Source organism: Manis pentadactyla, chromosome 2, assembly GCF_030020395.1.
Source record: "Manis pentadactyla isolate mManPen7 chromosome 2, mManPen7.hap1, whole genome shotgun sequence".
Lineage (NCBI taxonomy): Eukaryota > Metazoa > Chordata > Mammalia > Pholidota > Manidae > Manis > Manis pentadactyla.
The window spans coordinates 9,662,770-9,687,036 of NC_080020.1; the positions used below are offsets into that span (position 1 = coordinate 9,662,770).

The 24,267-nt window shown below is 41.2% G+C and overlaps 1 protein-coding gene across 8 annotated transcripts in view; it reads right to left on the reverse strand.

Moving 5' to 3' along the window:
- The window catches only part of MTUS2 (microtubule associated scaffold protein 2), a 507,260-nt gene that overhangs the window by 419,886 nt on the left and 63,107 nt on the right, over window positions 1–24,267 (reverse strand). The window contains exon 3 of one of the 8 annotated variants that reach the window (XM_057489950.1): window positions 11,937–11,995. The exons of the other annotated variants lie outside the window; for them this stretch is intronic. The gene's annotated coding sequence lies outside the window, so the exon portion shown is untranslated. The remainder of the gene's footprint in view (window positions 1–11,936; window positions 11,996–24,267) is intronic. 8 annotated transcript variants of the gene reach the window in all.

Here is a 24,267-nt window from a genome sequence, read left to right on the forward strand (position 1 = left end):
ATTACCAGCACTCCAGAAGTCTCACTGGGTGCCTCCCCACTCTCCTCCCCACCCACCATCCTTCCCACAGGCACCCACTCTTCTGACTGTTTCCACACCCTACTGGTTTTGCCTATTTCTGACTCTGATAAAAAGAATCGTATACTATGTGCTCTCGGGTGTCTGACTTCATTCACTCAGCACTGTGAGAGCGATCTGTCCATGTCCTTGTGTCTAGCAATAGTTCTAGATAACTGCACAATCTTCCAGTGTAGGAATATACCATGGATTGTAGATTTACTCTCTTACTGAGGTACATTTGGGTTGTTTCCAGTTTGGGGCTGTTAGGAAGAATGGTGTCATGAACATTTTTGTACGTCTTCTGATGCGTATGCCGTTGTCCCCCCTCACCCACGGTTTTGCTTTCCCCAGTTTCAGTCACCCACAGTGAACCACAGTCCAGAAGCAGATGGTCCTCCTCCTGAGGTGCTGTCAGAAGGTGGATAGCAACCTATCGCTACATCCCAACGCCTATGTCATTAATATCATCACACAGGCACTTTATCCTCTCCCGTCATCACAAGAAGAAGGGTGAGTACAGTACAATAAGATATTTTGAGAGAGCAACCACATTCACATAACTTTTATTACTGTCTATTGTTATAATGGTTCTATTTTGTTATTAGTTGTTCATCTCTTCAGTGCCAAATTTATAGATCAAATTTTATCACAGGTATGTATGTATAGGAAAAACACAGTATATATCGGGTTCAGTTCTATCCATAGTCTCAGGGCATCTTAGAGTATATCCAAAGGGGGACTACTGTATATGCCACGCTTCTGTTTATTATATTCATAAGAATGGAATTGCTGGACTACAGAGCACACAGATGTTTAGTTTTTGACTAACAGTTTTATATATTGGTGTACCAACTTACACTCCCACCAACACAGGGTGAGATTTCTAATATTCTCCAATGTTGTCAATGTTAACATTGTCATCTCTTTAGTTCTAGTAATTCTGGAGTATTTATTAGCATGTAATGTGGTTTTGTTACATTCTCCTTATGACTAATGAGGTTGAGTACCTTTTCTTTATTGGCCATTCGGGTATTCTGTTTTGTGAAGTGCATGTTGAGTCTCTTGCTTACATTTCTGTTGAGTTACTACCATTGTTTTAAGGACTTATTTAAATATTCTAGATATTAGATCTTTGTCAGCTGCAAGTATTACAAGTACCTTCCTCTCACTCTGTGGCTTGCCATTTCAAACTCAATAACCTTTTCCTGATAAACAGAATTTCCTCATTTTAATGTAGTCCAATATTTTCTGATGAGATCAGTGATGATTATTTTATATCATACAATGAAAAGTGTCAATATTTGAAAGATCTGCATACTTCAATGGTCATTTTCCAAATGACCAATGTATCATGTTATAAAATCATACATGAATAAAAGGTCAAAGTACAAGACCAATAAATTTGAGTGTAATATATTATGAAAAGTTCATTGAAATGGTTTCAGATTTTATTTTTCAGCTAAACTTTCAGAATTTACCACTTGTCAATTCACAATTAAGGAAAAAGCTACTAAAATATTCCTCCATTTTCCAACTATAAAGCTTTGTGAAGTTGGATATTCCTCATATACTTCAACCAAAGCAGGATACCAAAACAGATAATTCTGTCTTCTGTTACTGTATCTTCTATCCTTGTATGTCTTTATGAGGCTGGACATTTAAAATTTTGCTAATATATAAAATAATATTCTCTTCATTAAATTTTTTCTTTGGAAAATATATTTTCCATTAAAAATGTGTTATTTACATGAACATGTGTTGGGTTTATTCTTAGGTATATATTATATATTCATAAATACCTTTAAATTTCCATTTTAATTTCTGTAGTACATGTCTGTGTACATTACTATACAATACAGTAAATATTCACAAATATAACCATAAACAAAAGCTCTTTAGAGTCCTTGATAACACTTAAGATTGTAGAGGGGACACAAGGCCAGAAGGTTGGACAACTGCTGGTAGCTGTTCTATTAATTACTGAGAGATGTTAAACTCTTCAGCTGTTATTATAGGTTTGTTGATTTCTTTCAGTTTTTTTCACAGTTATCTAGTAGTTGGCTGTACATTTAAATTAGAAATCATTCTTCCTTCATTTCTAGTAATGATCCTTGTCTCAAAGTCTACTTACATAATAGTAATATAGTAACACTAGCGTTCTTGTGGTTAATGTTTTCACAGTATACGGTGTCAGCCATTATTGTTCAAGTACTGCACCTCTCTCTCTGTGGGTCTCCCTCTCCTCTCCCTCTCATTTCTAGGATCATAAATACACTTAAATGAGACCTTTCTATGTGGCAAAAAGCATATGTCTCTCATGCTCCTTTCTGTGTGGTGCTTTTTTTTTACCCCTAATACTTTTTCATCTCCAAGTTTCTGCCTGGACATCATTTTAATCTATTTTCCAAATCACCATTTCTCTCTTCAGCTGTATCTAATCTGTCGCTTAAACCCATTGTTGAGTTCTTAATTTCAGTTAGTTTTTTTAGATCACAATTTTTATACTTTCTTATAATTCCCAGCTTTATTCTCTTATAGTTTTAGTTCCAGTCCAATTCTTCATCTTTTTTGTCTGAATATAGTAATCATAATCATTTTAAAGCCTGGGTTTGACAATTCCAATAATAGGGTAACCCCAAAACAGGGTCTGTTTCTTTTATTTTGTCTCTTGGTTTTCTGTTAATTCTTGTCTTTTGCCATGCTTTTTAAAATGAATGCTAGAAATTGTGCAAATAACTATTAAAGATAATTTGAGACTCTGAAGAATATTATCTTTCTCCATAAGGGATTTTGGTTTTGCTCCTGACAGGTAGGTAGGGTAGGAAAGATTGCTTAATTGAATAAGAGATTGTTCTAGGCCTGTTTTTGCAAGGGCTGGCCAGCCATATTACTAAGATTATCATCTTTAGATGCCCCAAATAAAAGCATGATGTATTTATTAGAACCTCTCATTGTTGGTGGGCTTTGAATTGTAATTTTATTCTATGCCACCCATAAGCCTTCTAGAAGCTTTATTTGGTTTGAACAGTCATATGTCTCAAGAGGAAATGTGGTACCAGAAGTCAAGCTTACTCCTCTGGGATCTTGACTCCCCAGCTCTTATTGTATTGGCAGCTCTCTGTTTTGTTTTGTTTGGGCTTTGTTTGCACTTCAAAAAGTTGGGGTTTTTTTTCTAATTATTGTGGTGAGGTTCATATAAAATAAAGTGAAGCACTTTAGTGGCACTTAGTTGGCATTCACAATCTTGTAAATGCACTACCTCTATCTAGTTCCAAAACATTTCCATCATTGCAAAAGGAAATCTCAGACCCACTAAGACAGTTATTCCTGTTGCCATTTTCCCCAGCCCCTGGAAAACACCAATGTGCTGCCTCTATGGATTTACCTATTCTGGATATTTTATATAAATGGCATCATACAATATGTGACCTTTTACTCCTGGCTTTTTCACTTAGCACAGTGTTTTTGAGGTTCATCTACATGGTAGCATCTATCAGTACTTCATTCCTTTTTACAGCTGAGTAATATTGCATTGTATGTACATATAGCGCAATTCGCTTATCCATTCATCCATTGATGGACATATGGATTGTTTTCACCTTTTGGCTATTAATAGCACTACTATGGGCATGCAAGTACGAACAAAGGTTTCTGTTTTGTTTAGTTTGGACTTTTATTTTGTTTTTTTATTTAGATTTTCTAATTCTCAGCAGGTAAACTGGTTTGTACCAAACCGGTTCATTGCCAGGGTAGAACTCAAATTTAAATTTTATTTTGAAAAATTATAATATCAAAAAAATTGATCCTCAACTAGTTATTAATAGGAAGACATTCTTTGGAGTATAAGACAAATACTCAATTTTAAATCATTTGATAAACATTTGGAAACTGCTTTGTTGATGTATTTTTTAAGATCTCAACTGTCCTTGGGTCTAAATACAGAAACAATTAGTAGTATAAAAAGCAGCTCAGCCCCAAAAACATATGCTACACAAATTAAAATATGAAAATTCTTTTACACATGAAAAAATAAAAACAGATATTGAGTATTTCTCCTTTTATTTCTCAAGTAAAAAATGCCTAGTTTTCAGCTCTTGCTCCCACACTAAAAAGTACTAAGTGACTCCAAGAACACTGACTTTAAAAAGTACTATTAGACAGAAAAGAAATGTGTTAATACACAGAATAGCAGCTGGGCATCAGCAACCCAGACTCTCAGCTCAACTGAGAAGTTTAACCTTAAGGATGATGAAAGCTAAATGTACAGTATGAAACATTATAAAGTCTGAGAGGAAGATGAATAAATATAAAAATAGATCTGCCCAACAAAGACAAGACAGACAGTCATAGGGCTGTACCAGACTACTGGGGTCAGTTCCTCAAAAGTCTAGAAATGTGAAGTAGAATGAAAAACTTGCAAGTGTAGAAACCTGATTTCACAGTTAATCTCTATTTACTACACATGGGTACTATTAAAATAAGTGCAGAGTTCATTGGAAGGTGCAGCACTAAACTATGCTCACTTTTATGGAGTCCCATTTTAAAGGATATAAAATGATCTCAGATGCCTTTCGGTATCTTAAGATGAGCTTTAGTAGCCCACAGCACTGAGCCCACGGCTGGCTTAGTCTAGTGAGGAAGATGACAGGCATGTGTAAGCAAAACACCTGGCCTTTTTTGTGCCTCAGTTTCTCCAATAAAAAATTCCTTTCTTTTTTGGAGCTAAAGACCCCATACAAGATGTCTGGGAGAATATCATTGTTGTGTACTACATATGGTAGTAAAAAAGGGAACTGAGGCAAAATTACTTTTAATTAAAATTTAAATGATGCTGTTTCCTCCAGACTATACCCCCTCAACACTCTAACCTTCTTTGTGATATACCAACTACTGGTTTTAAAGAGGGCAAGAAAACATTCTTATCATTCTAATAGCACCATAACCAGAAGGATAGAGACGCCCTTCTTTTACTAAATCCTTTAGGAATACACAAATACATTTTTAATGAAGTCAGCCATGTTTAACAATAAATTAAACTTTAATTTTCATATTCTCAGTGCCCTGTTTTTACAGGGGGTTGGATTTGGGAAGCATCCATATATATGGAAGAATATAGAACCATTGGATAAACAGGAAGGTCTGGGTTAGTGGTTAGCAATCTACAAAAGTTGCTCTTCCTTCAAAGGAGTAAGGTGCCTAAGGCCTCTGGTCCATCCCAATTTGGTGTCTTCTCCCCAAAACACATCCCAAGTCCCTGCCTTCAGCCCTAGGGATTAGCAGACCCAAATACTGGCCTCACAGACCATGGGAGCCTCCACTGCCGCCAATCAGAAACCACATCCTGCAGCCACAGAGCAGGCATCAGCCTCCCACATGCAGGCTCACTCCAAACTGTGCTCCAGGGCATTCCACAGTCTATCCTCACCGCCCCAGTCAGCGGGAACTTGGGCTTGGTGCCATGATGAGGTCGGCAGTGGAGAGCTAGGGGGTCCACCAGTTGGCTTGATTTGCCTTCCTCCTCCTGGGTTCCGACTTTGTTTTTCTGGCCTAAAACCACAAGAACCTACTGCTTTCATTTCTCCTTCAACTCAAACTATACCTTCCTCCCCTCCACTACCCTAAAAATGCAGCATATATAGAAAGTCATGTCATATCCTTATAGCACAAAGGAACAAACTGGAACTGCCAAGAAGGTGAAGTCACGGAACACTCTGAAATAGTAACAGGTGGGCTGCCCCTTTCCTTGACCCACAGTACCACTGACACAGGGGCCCACTCAGGCAGCCGGCAGTCTGCACCAATCTCCGCAGGATCAACATCTCACAGGAGAGCAGAGATGACCCAGCTAATTCTTGGCCTTCAGAAGAATGCCTGATGGGGAAAAGACTAGCTTATCACACCTACACCCACCTTTCACCAGCACTCCAAGACAAGGCAGAGAGAGTCAAAGAGGAAGCCAGGAATGAGCAGATACCCTGGTTCCTGAGGAAGGCGCCCTGCACTCTTCCCACAGGCTGAACACTCTAGGCCTCCAGCAAATGAGCTCACCCAAAGGCACAGATATGTGAAGATGGGGGAAGGTTGCAGCACCACTTTCTTTGCTATGGGCCACAGACATCCCTAAAGACCCCCAGAGAGAACAAGTACAAATGGAGGCAGAATCTAGGTCAGGACAAAGTCAGAGAAATCACTTTATCCTCTAAGTAAAACACGTAGCCAAGGGAAACCCATGTTAAAATTGCAAAAGGAGAAAAAAAAAAACGTTCCAAATCAAGATAACTTTCAGGCTTGTTGGAGGGGCTGGAGCTGAAAGAGGGGCCAGAGTGCAGCATCCTTCACCTGCGTTCCAGGAACATCAGAGTCATGTGGCCACCACAGCATCTGACAAAGCCTCCCTGGGGGGCTGCGAAGGAACCCAGCGAGAAGTACTATCAAGTCAGAGTAACTCTGTTTCCCTAACACGAAATCTGGCCTCAAAATTCATGTCTGGTGGTGAGGCACTGCCCAGAAGGGAAGCAAATGTAATTAAAAGCACATTCACACAGCCTCAGCATCCAAACATTCGGAACGCTACAAGAGAAGGTCAGAGAATATGTGGAAATTTAAGGAAAGGGCTTGCCAGTAACAGCATACAATTCGAGAACCTACTCATAGGGGGACAGCATGTCGTCACTATCGCTGTCAGTAGAGTGACTTTTACAACTCCGTAAATGTCTTCGAGAGAACTTGTCCACTGTATGTTTTAAGCCAAATCAAACCAAGTGTTGGGGAGGATGCAGAGCAACTGGACCTACCACGTACTGCTGATGGGGGCTAAGTCGGTGCAGCCCTTTTCAAAACCTGTTTGGCAGTATCTCCTGAAACTAAACATCTGTATATCCTGAGACCCAGCAATTGAACTCCTGAGTATACACAAAGAGAAATTAGTACTTACATGCACCAAAATATACAGACAGAAACGTTTATAACAGTAGCATGCCTAATAGCCCCAAATCTGGAAACAAACCAAATGCCCCTCAACAGCAGAATGGATAAAGTGCGGACTATTCAAACAAGAGAATACTTCACGGCAATGAAGAAAATAAACTGTGAATGCCATTTGCTGCAGACAGGATGTGGAGCAAAAAGAAGCCAAACTGATAAGAGCACGTACCCTATAACTCAATACAAAAGTAAACTTTAAAAATAGCAACTCACACAACACACCCACCATGAAGATGGCCTGCTACCATCAGCATTAAACAATACGTGTATCCTTATAACACAAAGGTGACTGAATACAAAAGGGTCCTGTCTCTAGGAGCATTAATGGGAAAACAGACAAGAATGTCTGTTGACATATGAAACATCTAATAAGTACACAAGAGGTAGGATATGTGGTGGTAGGATCCATGAAATAAACAGTCAATCTCTCCATTATGCACATTAGGCTGACTTCTGTGTTACAGCGCACAATCTATTGTCTACAAGCACGTGTGATAGATTTATTTTATTTCCTGGCAGAACCTTAATTATGGTATTTGGCAGAAGAATGAGGTCTAGTTCTGTTAACTGCACTCCTGGGAAATGTTATCTCATAATAAAAGTTGTACACACATCAAAGCCTTCAGCACTTGTTGCTTTTAAAATTTATATCTATAAATTCCCATGGCAGTAGTCCAGCTGACTAACAGCCAGGCATGAAGTCAAGGAATCATGAGCTAATTTCTGCCAGAGAATCTGGTATAAGCGGCATCTCACAGAACATCATTATCATCTGGGAAATATCTCCCTGGAGGGGCCGCACAGGGAATGGGAATAGTAAGGTCTCAGGTTCGGACAACTATGTGGCCTCAAATGACCTATTACCCTGAACTTTGGTCTCCCCATTTGCTAGACTGGTGGGAAATGGCACATCTTTACAGTGTTACTGTAAAAATAAAACAAGGTAACAGTCATTGGACTCTAAGCCCCATGCGAACAGGTACTAAGTCTATTTTGTTTCTCCTCTGTGTGCTCAGCCCAGTCACACAGCAGAAATCCCATAAATGCATGCTGGGATGTTCAGTCTCGATAGTGTGTGAAGGAATTCCTGTGTGTTCGGTCTCGATAGTGTGTGAAGGAATTCCTTAGTGTGATTAACATTCACAATCACTGACTCTAAGTAAAGCAGCTTACCTGTGATGCATGTGGGCTTCATCTGATCACTTGAACGCCTGAAAGGCAAAATCTGAGTTTTCCCCACAAGGAAGGAATTCTGTCTCAGGACTGCCACAGAAACCCTGCCTGTTTCCCACCTGCCCTGCAGGTAACAGACTGGCCCTCCCCACCATCCTGAGCCAATTCCATAAAACAAAGGACTCAATCAAGCAATCCTAAGAAAGAGGATACATGTATGTCCTGTCGGCAGTTCCTCTGGAGAACCCTGACAATACACACGCTAAGTTAGTACCTATCAAACACCCAACACCAAGTCGTTTATAATAAAAACACATCCCAATACTAGAGCCTTCCCTCTCTTCCTTTCCACTTGGCTAAATCCCCACTGTGCAGAATGCATGCCCTTATTCTGTGTGTATGTCTCATACTTTAATTATTAAAAATAGCACCGTGTATTTATTGCCTGCTTACTAGGGGTCGAGCACTGTACCAACAGGACTGTTTTATGTTCAATGCAGAACACCAGCATGGAAAGAAGGCAGTAACTTTCCTGTTTCACAGGTGAGGACATATGCAGAATGTTAGTTCTCTGCTGCCATGATGATACCACAGAACAAACCCCCAAGTCTCAGCGGCTTAAAACCACACTGGTTCTCTTGCACGTGGTCTACGCGTACACCCGTGGTGGCCCCACTGGGCTCCAGGTTGAGGTGTGACTCACTCTGGGGAGGGACCAAAGGGGTGGCAACTTCAGGACGTGTTCTCAGCGCAAATCACCTGCTCACAAACCCAAGCCTCTGCCTGCGTCCCATCTGCTAATATTTCACTAGGCAAGTCCCATGGCCCTGCTCAGAGCACAGCTTGAGGAGTACGCTCCCACCACCATGTGGCCACGGCCTAGGTGTGGACTATCATGCTATCAAAGCAGGTAGAAAGGGGGATCGATTACTCAATCTACCCCAAGTACCTTGTCCAAAGTCACAGAGCAGCCAGTTAAAACCAGGACCCAGGTCTGCCGGACTCCAGGTCGGCTTGATTGTTCTAATTCTCCTAAAACAAACAGCTAACAAAGGCAGTGACGCTCAGCCCCACCACAGGAGTTACTGCACTTACCTGTATACTTTTTCCAGCCACTGTGGCCCATCAGCCACCTCCCAGCCCCCAGTCCCACAGGCACCTTACCGTTACTCACAGGAGTGCCAACCCTCAATGTGCAGGAGCTAACACCAACCACCACTGCCTGTATCTGACCAATTACAAATATTCTAGATTCTACTCTACTATGTCTGACGTTCCAGGTGGAATTCTAGGGCAACAAGGCACCCACTCACAAAACAGTGATTGACCTAAACTAAAAGTCACTGATCTTATCAAAACCTCAAAAGGTAAAGAGAACTTAGATATATTCTTCTTAGTGAAGTCACCAGCCATTTCCCTGTGCCCTGAGTTCTTCTAACACTTCCACTCTACCTTTGCTTTGTACCAAAACAGAGGGACCCCCAAATTCTAAATCTTCCCAGTAAAGAGACAGAAGTGCTCTGGAAGATCACACTTGGCCCCCCGCCCAGCCCCAAAGGAAGGGAGCAAGGCGGGTGGGGCTCCACCTCACCACACAGTATTCCCCACGCTCCCAGGGATGAGCTGCCCCTGGATCCCACCACCAGCTTCCAGGGAAGGTCCTCAGTCCCCTTCAGGATAAATAAGAAGACTGCCTCTTTGCTGCTGCTGGTCAGTAGGCCTAGATGGCCACATTTTAGAGAGCATAACACAATACCAGTTTAACAGATTATTTGTTACAAACACACCTACTTTTATTACATCAAGCTAAAGAGGTTATTCTGAAGAAAATAAAATTAAAGGCAACAGCCGACGAACATTTTTTTCCCTGAAAAGGTTTTCATATAAAAAAGAGACTGAGTTAGACCTCTGAAGCCTGCGGTCTGGGGTTACACTCTCTGCCTCTGCTCCCTGCCCTGCCCCTCATCTCCTCAGGCTTCTGCTCTGTCCTCATTGCCTCTGCTCCCGCCTCCTCCAGCCAGCCTTCCCCTCACTGGCTTTTCTCCATAAAACCCTTATCAGATCATGTGCCACTCACCCTCAAAAACACAGGACAGCTCCATCACGGGATATGCTCCATGGCAGGGCTATTGCCTCCCTCATCACCCAGACCCTGTGTTTCTCAGACTCGGCTTCATCCCACTCCTGCCACCAGTCCAAGCAGCCAGCACATACCTGGCCCCCGGGCAGGGCTGAGAATTATTTGAGTGAATAAACCTGGGTTTGTTGAGTGACTAAACAACACATTTCTCCAGACTTATTTCCCAAGAATAAAGCTCTCCCTCATGCACCCTGTATTGTACCAAAGGTCGACCACTCCCAAAATGCAGGATGGACTCTCCTCTCCCCACATTTGCTCCCCCTGGCCTCTCGGCTTGGAAAGACATTCCCACCCAGGTCCCAGCCACTGAAATCCTTATTTCAGGCCACACTCAAGTGTCAAGTTTCAGGACTTCTCAGATTTTTCCACTGAAACTGTTTTATCTGTCTAGAACTAGCTTCCTAGTTCTTTGTACTACTGTTTATTTGTCTCTTCCATTCTAGAAAACTTAAAAGCAGGGCCTTTAAAAAAGAAAAACACACCTTTGTATCTTCCCTGTGCTTTAGCACAGCATTTGCAGACAGTAATACATTTTAAAATGTTTATTAAATCGCAGAGTCTGCCACAAAAATTCATAAATTCTGCTTCCAGTTACATCAATCAAAATATAATGGTATACTATACATGCTGTACATTTAAAGAGAAGAAAATGATGTAACTATAAACCTACTTATATTGTGACTATAACACCTACTTATATCCAAGTATAACAAAATCTTGATTATCTGGTATCATTCTGCCTCCAATATCCTAGTAAAACAAGACTATAACAAACTAACAAAGATCAGAATCCCATTTACATCCACACTGCAATAAAAAAAAAATGAAAATGAAAAAAGTACTCACAAAACCAAAAAGGTTCAATGTTCTACAGAAGTCATATGCTACAATACACTGTTGTTATTTCAGCAACTATATAACTTCATTGATCCCTAACATCAGATTTCATTTTGCATTGCAAATTGGGCTATGTGATTTTCAGTACATTTTTGTAAAGATGATTTGTGGGGACTTACAAAATTTCAAATACTGAAAAGATGGCTGAGACAAACTTTTTATTAAAGAGGTAATTCAGAATGCATAATCGAGTACCTGAGTTGATTCTATACCTGAGTTAATTTTTAAAAATAACTTAGAAAAAAGAAATCGGAGTTAGACAGTAAGATGGCTGGCCATTTGCTTCTACACCCTCCATGACTGAGTTTATGTGATTAAAACGTGAAGGGGAATTTACCTAATTAAAATCAAGTACAAGTTGTCTTATTTGATTAGCTCTCTCCTTCACACTCACGGGCCCCATAACTAAATGCCCTAGTGATGGCTCTTATGCCCAGCTGTCATTTCCATGGAAATATACTTCAGTAAATTGAGCAAATTTCTGTCTACCACCAATTGTGAATCCATGTCAATCTCATTTAACAACCAGAAAAGCCATTATGAACTTGTCAGGACTTTAATTTCCCTAAATGAATTTAACTGATTTTTTTTATTACTCATTTGGTATTAACACCATCTTCTCTTAATAACAAAGTACAACAAAATTAACCATCATAAATTCCCACTGTTTTTAAAGCCATACCTTTCAGAAACAGATTAGATGGGGATTTGTGTCTTCAACAGCTGGTCTCCAACTTCACTCTAATGAAGAAAGTAATAATGAGAATCTGAGAGTGCCCACCCTTGGGAGAATATAGGAAGGGGCATTAGACGTGGTGGAAGACAGCAGCCATGGACGTGGTGGAAGACAGCAGTCAAAGAAAAGCACCACAGCCTCAGACCCAGTAACCCAGCATCAAGCTCAATATTAATACGCAGCATTTTAACTACTCATCCAGAGAATAAAGACCCTGGTGATGAATAACAATGCCAAGATGGTTTAACTGTTGATTTTAATCCCCACAATCACACCTACTTTCTTTGGTTTCATAATAATAACCACTCACCGATTATGTGTTTGCTGTAAGCAAGATACTGTTCTAAGTGTTCTGCATAGATTTCTATTTAGTATTCACAATATACCTCTATATAGTAGTACTGTATTTCCCCAGTGTGTATATGAGGAAACGGAGGAAGCAGAGGTAGGTACCTTACTCATGGCCCAAAATTTGTAAACAATGGAACCAGGGTTCAAATACCAGGGACACAGATCAGGGTCCTTAATGAGAAGGTACAGCTTCGCTCATCATTATGAAAGGTCCTCAGTGTGGGAAGGACACACCCAGTGGAGAAATGTGAGCCCCAGGGAGTCACCCACAAGGCATTAAGATTTTAAAAACATAGTAAGGAATATTTTATCAATGTTGAAATACCTTTAAAGTACCCTCTGATTTAGTATTTCCTCAGAAAGGACAATCAAATGTTAGTTTCTAAAATATTTTAATTTATTATATCTTCACACACATGTTAGTATCAAACTTATTTTCCTTTATTCAATGAAAATATTATCTAAAACAGAAAGCACATGAACTTAACCAGGAATACATTGAGGGTTTAAACCATTAAGTGATAAAGCCAGAACTACTGTATTTCAAATTCTGTCCTTAAGGAAGCTTCAATTCCATTGACTTCAGCAAACTTAGGAAAGGTCAACAGCTTCTTGTGTCAGAATAATTAAGCACAACATTCCAATTATGGGTAAAATGCAAAATACATCCAAACTGCCTTGCTTGACCTAAACCATTCTAAGGCCCGAAGGCAATCAAGGCATCTTTCATCTTATTGTCCTCTTAGAATTAGAAAAAAAAATCTACAATAAGGAGCAGGAATGAAATTATTTCCTTTGCAATACGGTATATAATGGAATCTGTCTTACTAATGAAACACATCTTTCCTCACAAGACAAATCCGATGCTGGTTATCTTTCCTAGTAGAAGACGGTGTACATGCCCTTTTTTTACAGGAAATAATAGCCATCAGGTAGAGATCTAATCTGATTCTCTATTAATTCCCCCTAATCTTAAAGTGTTTTCCACACTTTTCCATTTCTTTTCAGTGCCCAAAGTACAAGAATTACCTTGAGATAATCCAGAGACAGTCCCCTGACTGAGGGCTACTGGGCACTACTTCAAGTGATTGAAACTGGGAGGCCAGATGGCCACGACCCTCTCCTTCAGCCAGGATGCATTCAGCTCAAGCACGATGCCAGAAAGGACGGGGCAGCGCCAACCTAGCCCCATCCCCACAGAGGGGCAGCAGCTCCCTCTCCTTTATTCCCTATGCACTCGGACTTAAACTTCGGTTTCTATATTTTTAGAATGAAATGACTCCACACCAGCAAAATAAATTCAATCTGCAGGAGTTTCCACCTTGGTCAGATGCCCCAGGGGTCCATATATCTTTTTCCAAGAGCAAGAAGATACTGCTTGACTGCAGGATCATCCACAAAGCTTTTCAAGCAAAAGGAGGGAAAAACAAAACCAGAAGACAATGAAAAGTGAATAAAAAATATTATTTGCCATCTGGACGAGATGGCACAGACTCAATTCTACCTGTCCTTCCCCCACTAAATACAACTATAAGCTCCGGAAACAAAGCAAGAGTTAATCAAAGAAAATTTCTGAAAGGTATGCAGGAGAAGGCAGATGATTAGAGGCCTTAGGTCTGTAGGAACAACAGAACAGCGGGTTGCCTGAGGATCTCCCACCCCAAAGCAGAAGGCAACCCAGGCCTGACATTTCCTGATTCCCAGCCTAATAACAGAAGGCAGCCCAGGTAGGTTTATTTCTTCCCTGAATCAGAAGGGAGTCCTGCACACCATGAGAGCCAAGCAAGAGGGACTGATGGGGACCCCAGCTGACAAAAAGTGGCCAGTGGAAGCATTCTCCTCAGGGTCAGGCAAGAATACTACCTCCACTGAGAAGCATGGGGGCAAGGGAGAGGTGGCACCAGCAAGAGGAATTCCACCTCAAAAAGTATGTGGGAAACTTCTTTGTCCCTGAGGTCCTACGATTCCCCACTTACCTAGAGGCACCAGGGGGCCTGCCAGCACAGCAAGAGGGACTCCCCCTACAGCAATACCAAGCCCCGGATGTGCTCTACATCCCCGAGGGCAGTGAATCCCACCACAACAAGCTGTCTGGCATTGGAAGCTGCTTTGTCCCCATGGGCTAGAGACTTCCTCCCCCATCAAGAGACACTGGGCATCTAGGAAGCAACAGCAAGAGGACCTCAACACAACAACCAAACCAGCCCAGGGAGCATCATTGTTCTCTAGAGGCAGACACACTCATCTCCCATCTAGAGGTGCAGAGTGGCCTGGCCTGTGCAAACAACTTCTGTCCCCTCAGGCAGCACCAGCAGGGTCCAGTGGGAGCCCCAGTGGCACCAGACACACTGCACAGGTTCCAAATTAAATTACTATTGTAAGTACAGTCCACAAAAGTAGGCCAGCATTTGTGTACTAAACCTAAACAGTATGACTGCTTTCCAAAATAGAATATTTAAATGGGATTCATAGACTCCTAACACAATAGGCAAAGTGTCCTGAATAAAAGCAAAAAATCACTTATTATTTTGAGAACCAAGAAAATTACAGCTTGAATGAGAAAAACAACCAACTGGCACCAACAATGAGATATAAGATGTTGAAATTATCTGACAAGGATTTTAAAGCAGCCATGATAAAAATTTGAACAAATTATGAATTTCCTTAAATCAAATGAAAAAAACAGAACTGATAAAATGCAATATAGAAATAAAAAAACTCAATGAATGGGCTGAGTAATAGTGTGGAGAATAACAGAGAAGAGAACAAAACAATGACATTTACCCAATCTTCACAACAGAGAGAAAATAGACTGGAAAAGAAATTAACAGAGCCTCCAGCACCTATAGGACAATGAGAAAAGGTCCAACAATTATCTTTTGGAGTTCCAGAAAGAAAGGAGAGAGCAGGCTGAAAGAGTATCTTTCAAAATACGGCAGAAAATATCCCTAATTTGGTGAAAGACATAAATCTACAGAATTAAGAAGCTAATGAATCATAAACAGGGTAAACCCAAAAAAATCCATATCAAAACTCATAATAAACTTCTCAAAACTAAAAACAAAACAAAACAAAAATCTTAAAAACAGCCAGACAGAAACAATAGATTACCTACAGAGAAACGCCAGTTTGGGTTACTCATATGAAACTATGGAGGCCAGAAGGAATTGGCACAATGTTTTTTAAGCACTTAAAGCAAAGAACTGTCAACTGTAAATTCATTACCCAGCTAAACTATCCTTCAGGAATGAAGGATAAAGACATTCTCACATGAAGTAAAACCAAAACAATTTGTTGCTAAAAGACCTACCCTTAAAGAATGGCTAAAGGAAGTTCTTCAAATATAAGTCATAAAGTCATAAAAGAAGGAATCTTAGATGCAATGGACCATTTCCTCAAAAGCCACAACTACCATGACTCACCCAAAATGAAAAGATCATTTGAAGAGCCCTTTAACTATTAATTAATTTAACTCATGATGTAAAGATTTCCCAGAAAAGGAATCAACAGGTCCAGATGGTTTCACTGGAGAATTCTACCAAATGTTTAAAAAAACTAACACCAATTTTACACAATCTCTTCCAGAAAATAGAAGCAAGGGAACACTTCCCAACTCATTTAAAGAGGCCAGTATTACACTGATACCAAAACAGAAAAGGACAGTACAAAAATGAAAAAAATAAATACCACAGACCAATATCTCCCATGAATTGAGTCACAAAAATCCTCAGCAAAATATTAGCAAATTGAATCTGACAGCGTATAAAAAGAATTATACACTATGACCAAGTTGGACTTATTCCAGGTAAACAAAGTTGTTTCAACATTTCAAAAAATCAGTGTGATCTTATACACACACACACACACACACACACACACACATCCAGGCTAAAGAAGAAAAATTATATTAATTGATGTAAAAGAAAAAAAACTGACAAAATCCAACACTCATGCATGACAAAAACTGTCAGCAAGTTAGGAATAAAAGGGAACTTCTTCAACCTGATAATGAGTACTTAGAAAAACTACAACAAACATAATACTTAATGGTGAAAGTATGTATGCTTTCCCCCTAAGATCAAGGAGAAATGTGAAGAAGACATTACCTTGGTTATGACATTATACTATAGGTTTGCAAGATGTTATTATTGAGGAAAACCAGGCAAAGGGTACACAAGGTCTCTGTTACTTCTTATAACTGCCCATGAATCTACAATTATCTCAAAATAAAAAGCTAAATAATGCCAAGGGGTAATGCTTTCACTGCCTGGAGAAGTAAAACTGAGCCATCACCCTTGTGGGGTCAGAGCAGTTGTGGCAGGGATTGAAGAACTAGGAATCAAGAGAATTTGAATTCTTTGCTAGATAAAGTCGTACATCTTCATCCATCCTGTACTGTTCTCATTAACCACCCACACAGTAGGCAAATACTCTAACTAATCACTACTTCAGAGAGACAAAGACTGTTTAACTGATAGATGAGACATTTACCCAAAGATGGCACAGCACATCATAGCTCATGCGAAGTCTGAGCTCAACTGCCTAGAACTGCTTGTCTATCAAATGGTATCCATTTTAAGTATGTCTAAAACAAAAATATAATGTCTCCACAGTGATTTCTATTTTGCTTTTTTATTTGGAGTGAGTGGTAAATCCCTTTGAAGCATTTAAACCAGAGGGAAGTTTTAGCGTAATTGTAACTACCTTCTAATGAATGCCATGCCCCCAGCCAACAAGGCAATTGGCTGGTACTTTCTACACTCATCATTCATTTTCCCTGAAGAGATTGTGTTTGCATCAGTACGAATGAAGGAATTGGCTACAGACCATGTTTTTCAGTGTGCCCAGTAAAATCACACTATAGTCAGCGTCCTGCTCAGAACGGGAAGACAAGTCACAGGTGTAGAGCCGGGCAATGGCCCCAAACAGCAACTCATGATGAATATACCACACCTTGGATGGCGAAGCAGAGACAAAAGTTCTAAGTACTGGTAGTTCTTCTGGTCCTATTTCCTACTTCGGAGCTTGCTAGAACTAGTCACTTTGGCTTATTCACTCTCCCTCAGACGAGGACCAGCCTCACAGGCGTGCAGCCTATGCAAAGGCCCCATTCTCAGCTTAATGCTCCACTGTCAAGATTGGAAATTCTTAATTGTCAACAAAAGACCCCCACATTGTCACCTTTCCCTGGGCTCTGCCACTTACTAACAGCCATTCCTGCTTCAAATATATCTGATACTATCTTCTCACCCCACTTCCCAAGAAAACTTTCAGTCCACTTCCGTGGAATGCCTCTGCTTCACCACTGCCTGTCAGGGTCCTACTGGTCCCCTTAACGTCCAATCACAACACAGCTCCTCGCCGGCTATCTCAGTCTGACGTCTTGTATCATTTATCACCTATGAAATTACTCGAGAATCAATCACACACTGCACTGAGACACTGCTGATAAAATGTTAATCACGTTTTCTTTTATCATCTCCTCATACACATCTTTTTGTCCTGGATTTCAAATATGTTAAAAATTCAGTGAAGGCCAAGAAAATGTTCTCATAGCACACTGCCTGGCACAACTTAACTGCCATGGTGAAAGATGTTCTACACCCATGCCATCTCATACAGTAGCCACTGGCTACTGAAGATAATGACACTTGAAATTTGCCACTGAGGAACTGAATTTGTTATTGTATTTATCTTTAATTCATTTAAATTTAGATTTACACATGTATTTTTGGCTAGTGTCTTGGACAGCACAGATTTAATGCTTCCCTGCAATTTCTGTAAGACCTGGTGCCGAGGTGTGTACACAATGACCCACTCAGGCTGTTCTGATTTGATTCCTCAAGAACTTAACACTCCTAGACCTATAGAAGGTCAACCAATTTCTTTAAGGAAATCAGTTTTTAACAGGTTTTATACGAAATCTCCCTACTGCTTAAACAATTCCTGATTGATATACACTATCTATTAATATTACTTAATCTAAAAGAATGAATGTAACTCTCTAACCGCCTGAATTAATAATGGGGAGGTAGGCACTTCCACACTGCTGATACCTATAATTTTCTGATTACAAAATTCCTCAAAGTCTCTCTTTATACTCTAAAACTCCAGCAGGAACACAGCTCATTACCGCACAAATCAGAGAAAAACAAGTCAAAAAAAACCTGGGACATATTGCCTAGTGCTGTATGAGCCTAGTATGGTAAAAAGCTGTGTATGCTCTTCTCTGCTGACAGAGACCCAGCCTCGGAGAGCCACGAACCCACATACCAGCGGAGCCTCCTGCATTTCAGGGCTGGGAGATACAAAAACATAGCTGGGACCACCTCCTCATGTGGATGTGAGCTTCTTTCTCCTTCCCCTTTGATTGTCTAAACATAACTTGGCACACATGAGGCAGGCCTGTGACACTGTGAGCAGATGATTGTTAGGAGAGCTGAAGCTGACAGATGGATTTTGGGGTCTCTGAAATGCTTTCATACTCTTCTTGACCTTTTCTCTGTTTCAAACTGCCTTGTCTTGGGTATTTTTATTGCTATAGGATTCTGGCCTCCAAAATGGACATTATTCATAAATTAACTGATTTTGTTAACCTTGTATATTTCAAAAATTTTGTATTTAAACATTAAGCTAAATACGTAAAAGCATACAGTTTCCCAGGCTCCAAGGATTGTTTGATTCTTAAGAAAAATATGCCCTCCTCTTTCCTAGAAATTGTCACACAACAGGCCCCAGTTTTCACCTCAGCCTGTGTCTGTCAGACATTCATACACCAAAAATGCACTACATAACATTCTTCAAAACAAAGGGCACAGAATTTCTGTGACGTAAACACATGATCTTGAACCCACAGCTGTACTTCTACAAGTCTTGCTGTGGTGGGACCGTTTAGTCCTCTCAGGCTGCCATAGCAAATTAGCAGTCTCGGGGGCAGTGAGGATGCTTAAACACCAGAAATGTATTTACTCACAGTTCTGGAGGCTGCGAAGTCCAAGATCCATGTGCCAGTGCCAAATCCATGATTTGGTGTCTGGTAAGAACTCTCATTCTGATGGCCTCCCTCTCACAGTGCCCTCGCAGGGCATACAGACCAAGAGCATGCTCTCTGATGCCTCTTCTAAGGGCACTAATCCCATCGTGAGGGCCCCACCCCTGTGACCTCACCTAAACCTGATTAATCCAAAGCCCCACGTCCAAATACAAGCACACTGAAGGTCAGGGCTTCAACATATGAACTGTGTGTCGGGGACACAATTAAGTTCACAGAAGGAACAGTGATGAAAGGGGAGTTCAATAGTGAAGAGCAGCCCCAAAGAAACAAACCATACATTTCTGAAAGCTCTCAACAACATTCACTTTGCCCTTTGTCCATCACTAAACAACAAAGTGTGACTTGCTTCCTGTTAAGTGCAAAAGTCTTTAGCAAAGGCAAAATAGTCTCTCTGTATCCCAGCTTTATGATATATCTGAGTCATAAAATTTGCAAATCTGCACATGGCAAAAACTAAGCCTGCAACCCAAGGATATAAATAATTATAATCATGTTCTATTCATATGGAAAAGTCTGTTTAACCTGTCTTCTCATTTAGCCAGCTGTGGCTTTAAAAACCATTTGGAGGGCATCTCAATACTCATCTAGTCTGATGTTTCTGAAATCCAAGCTCCTCCAGAGAGCCAGCAAAACATGAGTTGGGAACCCCCATGCTTCATGGGGCACTTCAGTCCCTATATTTCGGGAAGAGTTTCAGAATTACTCATTACCAAACTGCAGAAAAAAATACCAGGTGTCACAGCTAACGGAAATGGGTATAATGAGCTCATAATTCAGCCCACAACTCTAACCACAGATCAAATTAGTTGGCCAATGTTTTTGCCTTGGGCTCTCAGAAAGAGGCTACCATTCTTATGATTTCCTTGGCCATTTCCAATCTTCAATACTGTCTGTATTAAACTGGGCACTGGAAGAATCCTGAAGATTGCCTCAAAGCACCTTGTGGCCAGCAATGATTTCCTTCCTGCTTCTGTTGGTCCTTTCTCCCTACACAAGTACCTCTTGCCTGGCTGATTTCGTAAGTCACTTTACAAACTAGCTCATTCTGTCTACTTAGGATACTTGACTCTGACTACAACTCTGATTTACCAGCTAAATGTCTTCAGTGTTTCCCCACTGCTTAAAGAAGACAGTCCATCTCAGCTGGCATTTAAGACCCTCTTTTACAACCCACTGCTTAACCCTCCAGGGCTGTTTCTTGCTACGCGTTCTCCTCTCCAGCCACGTGGAATGCCCCTGCTCCCCAAGTACACTCCAGGCTCTGCCGCCTTCAAACATTTGCTTATGCTGTTTGCTCCCCCGGCGTGCCCACCATTCTCGCCCACCTAATTCACATCCTCAGCCAAGTGTCCACCCGCCTGAATTCCACATGCTGGATAACTGTGATATCCCCAGGAGGGCTTCTCTGCTATTTCCTAAGTGGGAGCGCCCCTTTTAGCAAATTCTCCTATAACCCAGCAAGTAGTCTGCTGCGGCTTAGGTCACTCTCTGCCTTGTATTTCAGTCCTGTACATAAGGTTCATCTCAAGACCATAAGCTCCTCACTAAACATCCCTCGGGATGTCTGGACAATGCCTTTTTCACAGTAGATTCTTACAGAAATGGAAAGAGAAGTAAAAGAGAAAGGAGAGGTGGATCAGAAAGCAGAAAATGCCCAGCCCTGTGAATCTCTCATCTACCACATCAGATGATTCCAAATATAATCTCAAATAAATGAACTAAAGCATGAACTCAAAGTAACCTTCATTCCGAAATAAAGATGAAAAAGCACAAGCCTTTCTACTAGTTTAGGTAAACATTAGATATGTTTTGCTACAAAATATTACATATGTTTTGCATTAAAATATTAATTTTTTTAGAATGGGCTGTTGTTCTAAAGATAACCTCAGCCATGCCTCTGTGCCCTTGAATGTGAGGCTTCCTCCGCCTGGAAGGCTGTCCCTGCCCTCTCACAGCGGCGATGTTTAGTAAGACCCCAGGACGGCTCAAGCACCGGCTGCCCCACGAAGCCTTCACAGCGCCTCACACCAGAGCCGTAGTCTCCACCCCAAGGAGTTTGCTCACACAGGAAATATATTTTCCAAGCATTTTCTCCACCAGGCACTGTGCAGAGTAGAAGTATTAATACATACTGGGAATATAAACATTAATGAGACAGCCCCTCCCTCAAGGAGGTTGAGGAGTGCAGAGATTAGAGGAGGTCGTGTGGTAAACAGAATCCTGAGAATCTGGGGGTCTGCACAGGATGCTCAGGAAACATGAAGGGAGACCCCGGTCTCAGCCTGGTGGGGAAGATCAGGGAGTTAAGCAAGGCTTCCCAGGGATAAATAACACTGGATGTTACAGGAGAAGTAGAAATCAGCGTCACCAAATGGGGCAGGTAAAGGGGGGCGAGTAGAGGCTGGAGGGAGGTGGTGGTGTTACTATCCGTTACTTTGCCCTCTTCTTTCAAAGCACTGCAGCTGTTATCTCTGTTCCCTTAGTCAAGAACTTACCCTTAACAAAACTCTGTCATATTATTTTTTAAAGATACCTTCCAGTTCCAGTAATCCATGATTCTGCATTCCTCGTACATGCATGTGAAGTTTTCTTATTAGGCAATACATTGTATGGTATAAGATTTGAAAGATAAAAGAGTAAACACTAAAAAGGTTCACCTGCCTCCCAGGGCCCTTTCATGGAAGCAACTGCAGGTCCCGGTTATCCAAGATTCCTTTAAACTCACACGTCTGGCTCTGAATGGAAATACTGGCTATATCCACTCTCCACCCGCCGCTTTTACATCTGAACAGGCACTGCAGGCTTCCAGCCTCCAGGTGCCCACAGGGCTCACGAGCTCTGATCAGTACCAGCAAAGCATATATCCCAGGTGTCCTGGACGAGTCTCTCCTGGACAGCTCCTTTCCATGTAAAGGAATAACATTAAACAGCCAGGCGGGCGGAGCTGGTTCAGAGGAAAACCTGACACTTTGTAGGGGTGAAGAAGAGGACTGCAGGAGACATGCCGGCTTCTTCAATTATGTCAAGGACTCTAATGGAGAAGAGAGATCAGAGTTGGCTTCTGCGATGTAAAGGGTGGACTGAACCCGTGGCAGGAAGCTCCAGGGCCCGTGCAGGGGCACTGCTGCAGCCATCTCAGCTGGCCAAGATGTGGTGGGATCCTGGCGGCCTTTGTCCAGGGGAATGTAGGAAAGAATCAAGCACCAAAACAGCATGAAACTGGATGGCCAGACCAGTCCTTCTCTAAGCAATACACCGATCCCACTGATGCAAAGTGATCTAATTTTTGCCGGCATTAAAGTGAATTTTGTAATGGTAAAATATTTTGGGGTTTGCTAGAGAAACATATAATAATAACAGCACTAGCATTTTGTGAGCACTTACTATGTACAAGATACGACGGTAGATGTTCTACATTTTGGTTTTTGGTTTTGGTTTTTCATTTAATCTTCACAAAAACCCAACGAGACAGATACTATTATCATCCCCATTGTGTACTTGGGAAACAGAGACACAGAGAAATGGAGAGACTTGCTCTAGGTCACCAGTTCAGTAAGAGTAGAGCCAGGATTTGAACCCATGCAATGTGGCTCCAAAGCCCAAAGCACAGCATCATCAAATCCAGATACTATGCTTAGGATGAAGGTAAGTCAAATACAGGATATAATTCAGAGAAAAATAACCAATACTGCAAATAAATAGTCGTCAGATATGGCAAAAGTCATATATTATCGTGCTTGAATCTCTGATGTTTGAAACATACTTGTCAATGTTTCAGTAAGATCACTTTTAATCCATTTTCTAGCATTATAAAAGAGCAACTCAGATCTCCTATAATTGAGGCCATTTTATGGTTATACAGAACAGATCATTAAAAGTAAAGCTGCATGGACCAAATAAAGGATGTTGCAGGCACAATACTAAGCTTTACAGTCTAATAAAAAGTTGCTATGTTGCACAGAAGATTTCCTGCTAAGTCCTCCAAAATAACACTGGGGTGCAAGTGTGGGTAATTTGAGTCAAGACCTCAGTTAACCATCCACGGAGCATCCCGCATCCCCCACCCCACTACAGTGGTATATGCCTTCTCACACTGAAAGACACACACACTAAAAGAACAGGAGACACACACACTAAAAGGGGATCTTTAACAAAGTCATGCCAGTTCCTATTTGCTACTCTTTGGGGCTCTTATCCTTGTTGCCTCTGGCTGTTCTTTGTGGAAACACGAAGAATCACAAATTAGAGCATCTTAGAGAATAATGTTTTTCCCATGTCTCCACAGGCATGGCTAGCCCTCTCTCCAAGAGATAAAAAAAAAACCCTCCTCCTTTCTTTGGAAATGCAAATCCCAGCATGCAGCTTTGCAATACCACTCTGCGTTTAACACACGTTTGCAATACATATATAAACTGAGAGAAAATATGGAAGCCTGGAAAACAAGGCATCCCTGGGCTCAGCACGCACTTCGGCTTCATTACAACTTCAGGTGCCCCACAACAGAGAGAGAGTAATTGTCTAATAACTAGGCAGCTCACCAAAGTCTGTGACGATTTTGCTATAATTAGAAAGTCAGAAATAATGAGCATGTACCTGCAAGCCTGCTGCTGGCATGGAAGAGAAAATGCAACTGTGTAAATGAGAAGTATTCTGGCATAGGTAATGCATGTCTTAATTCAATCATCTTTGCAAAACAAGTGAACCCCTAAATGCCTCTGACTCTTTTAGCCCTTGAATAGAATGCCACCCACATGAGATCCATTCTTCTTTTTTTTCCCTGAAGCCTATCACACGGAATGGGAAGCACATGAACAGCTACCCATCCTGGGAACAAGTGGGCAATGAGCTTGTCACCTCCATCATCACAGAGAA